Source organism: Branchiostoma belcheri, unplaced genomic scaffold (genome assembly GCF_001625305.1).
Source record: "Branchiostoma belcheri isolate BF01 breed outbred unplaced genomic scaffold, Haploidv18h27 scaffold1503, whole genome shotgun sequence".
NCBI classification, from domain to species: domain Eukaryota; kingdom Metazoa; phylum Chordata; class Leptocardii; order Amphioxiformes; family Branchiostomatidae; genus Branchiostoma; species Branchiostoma belcheri.
Window position 1 is genome coordinate 1 of NW_017802940.1, and position 3046 is coordinate 3046.

Sequence of the window (3046 nt, forward strand, 5' to 3'; positions counted from 1 at the left end):
TAGTAACGTACTTCTTCTTTCGTACTACTTAGCTCTATAATGTAAAAAAGCTTCTCACTCCGTCTGAAGTACTACTTTCTTACTCTGTTAGCAGGGTATTGGGTTTGGGATTATGTTTGGCATTTTGGGGTTTTTTCATGGGGCTTTCTTTTTTATGTTTGTACTGATATCCGTTTTTTAAGTCAACCGAAGAAATTAATGCGATGAATACAGGTTGAATATTCGCTAACTGAATTAACTACAGTAACAAGCTAGAAGTAGAGCACATAACATACGTGTGGCGTTTTCTTCCTTCCTAACGGATAAAAGGTTACCTTTCAGCTTAACCCTCAACAGAACACCTTCCCGGACTGATTAATCTGTACACCTGGGGTCCGCGCGGACCCCAGAACAGTTTTTTGCTAAATTTTATAAATTATCAACATGCTACCAGCTCAATTGTTTTGCAAACTGATGTGGGAACCTCTGTGTCCACATTACATACAAAAATCATACATTTTGAACTTTTTCTATTTTTTGGTGAAGGAAAGAAGACAAGAAGAAATACCCGATTTTTAAACCCATTTCAGACTTAAGGGGCTTTTGAGGCCCAACTTTGATCTCAGATAGCGGCTAAACGGCTTGCGCTAGAAGTATCAAATTTGGAGACCTTTCTTAAAATGTCTCTGGAAAAAAGTTCATATAAGTTTTATACTAGTAAGTTGATGTTTTTTTGTGTTGCCATTGCAACGGGTTTCTAGCAGGCAATTTTTTTAAAAATAGAAGTAATTTTGGTTTAAACATAAAAATTTTCGGAGTTTTATATTAAATTACACTTCTTTTCAGACATTAATAACATCTTACATAATTAAACATAAGTTTAAATCATTTAATATGCATAGAATATGCTAATTTGATGACGTCATTGGTCAAAATCCAATATGGCGGACTATATTATTAGCTCTGACGTCATATGACGTCATAATTACACCAAAGTTATTATTTCACTCCATACTTCAGTATGGAGTGAAATACTGCTTTTTCTGATGTTTCTTCTCCTTCTCCTTCTCCTTCTTCTTCTCCTGCCACTTCTTTAAATTGATTCAACTCCTTCATTTTTGGGCGAAATTACCTGAAATTTCGTATAGAGGTAGAGTGGGTAAATACCCTTAGGCGTTTTTTAAATTTTTTTGATACAAGCTTTTACAATCGTTTTATTTGCTTTTTAGTGGTCCCCATAGGAAAGTACTGTGAGGACGTACGCGCGTGACGTAATAAGAAAGGAATTCAGAGGCATGCCCAAATATGGGCATAAAAGCATCAACCTGACGCAGACCAATCATAGAACGCTTTTCGAATCTCCCGCGAATTTCTTCCGCTGACGCTGATTGGTCATAGGCCTCACGTGATCATTTTTACGTCGGTTGTCTGCAGACGACTTCTGCTGCCAGCGTCAGGTTCTCGCCAGTGACTGGCAGTATATTGTGCGTCAAATAGCAGGAAATATCATCAGGTAAGAAGTGGATAGTCAGAGTTCCTCCTATAGACCATTGTTTGTGCACGTAGGGATATGTGGGTGCTGTAATACATTGTAATAAGGACATTAATTAGCGCGGGCGCCCGCGGGCCAAAAACAAAAACAAGACACAAGAAGTATAGTGAAGAGGGCCTGCATGGGGGATAGTGATTACGGATTATGCAAAATTTTCGCCGCCAATATTACGAATTACGTTAAAGTCTCAGACCTTATAACTACTTTACGCTTTGCAGCTACTGTTCTGTTACGGATTACGTTGATTTTTGGGAGGTTGTCTACGTATTATGAAGCTGAAAAGGCCTGATTACGCCTTACGAAAAACGGCATGCAGGCCCCGAGAAAAATCCCACCATTCCTCGCGCGAACTGTAACATCCGGTTTGTTTGTCGTTCTAAATGTTGAAGTTGACGGCTGTAGTACCGGGGTAATACCTTATTTGCGGTAAGTGATTACATGAAAATGGCTTAAACTCAACATTGTGGTTGTAAACGTGTGCCTTCGGTTTGTCGGTTTACTGATTATAGAGGATTTTGACCAGTGTTTTTCTTTGTTTTTGGACGATATGAGGGAGGGGGGCGATCTCTCGCTAGGGAAACGGAGAAATGTAGCAGAAATATGGGTTCAACACAACCTTATAGTTGTAAATGTGGGGCTTTCCTTTGCCGGTTCACGGATTATGTAACTTTATTTGAACTTTCTTGACTGAATTTTGAGGTGGTGATAAAAAAATCTCGTAAATCTGATGGTGTGCTTTCTTTGCTCTGTGGTCGTAATAAAAATCTTACAAACTTGTGCATGGCTCCTGAATTTTATTCACGTCATAATTGTATGTATTCCTACATTTTTTATAAGGTAAAAGGATCTCTAGTCAGCAGAATTAACACATACCTGTAATTTCTGGTATTTTAAACGTTTCAGAAATGCCTAGACGTAAGAAGAAAAAATTGACTGAGAGGTTGAGTGCATGGAAGGAAGAAGCAAAAACGGAGAAGCAACCCAGCCAGCAGGATGACAAGCAAGCAGAGGTAGAGTCAGTACAGGAAGTAGAGTCAGGAGTACAGGAGCCAGACTGAAATGCTCATGGAGGTGGAGGTAAGTGGGGAGGAGCCAGTTGATGACCAGGATGTACAGGAAACAGGGGCCTGGGATAGTGAAGGAGGTTTCATTTTTGACCCTTTTACGCGGGAAGATCAATCGAATGTGGCCAGCATGGTAACAGGTATAGCCCAAAATGAAAATGAAATCATTAATGTTAAAGAATACCACAATATGGAGCAGAGGAATGTCCCTTTGAAGACACCTTGTAGTAGCGGTATTGTTTCTATACGAGGAGATTGGGAATTGTTTTTTATAATAGTCAATTAGTTACAATATCTGTGGCACCGAAGAATATCATAAAGTACTAAGGGATCATTTGATAAAGTTTATGTCAACATTGCCTGAGAATGTTTACAGGTCTTGGTTCGATGGAGGACTAACCATGTGTCAGTACCTGAACCGTCGAGATGAGAGAGGGAAACGTCCAGGAGA

General features: G+C 39.4%; 1 long non-coding RNA gene across 1 annotated transcript; it reads left to right on the forward strand.

Annotated features, from left to right (window-relative positions):
* Nucleotides 1–1691: 1691 nt before the first annotated feature.
* Nucleotides 1692–2492, forward strand: LOC109465473. The gene is made up of 2 exons (XR_002139960.1): nucleotides 1692–1957; nucleotides 2435–2492. It is a non-coding gene; the product is annotated as an uncharacterized LOC109465473 (long non-coding RNA).
* Nucleotides 2493–3046: the final 554 nt, after the last annotated feature.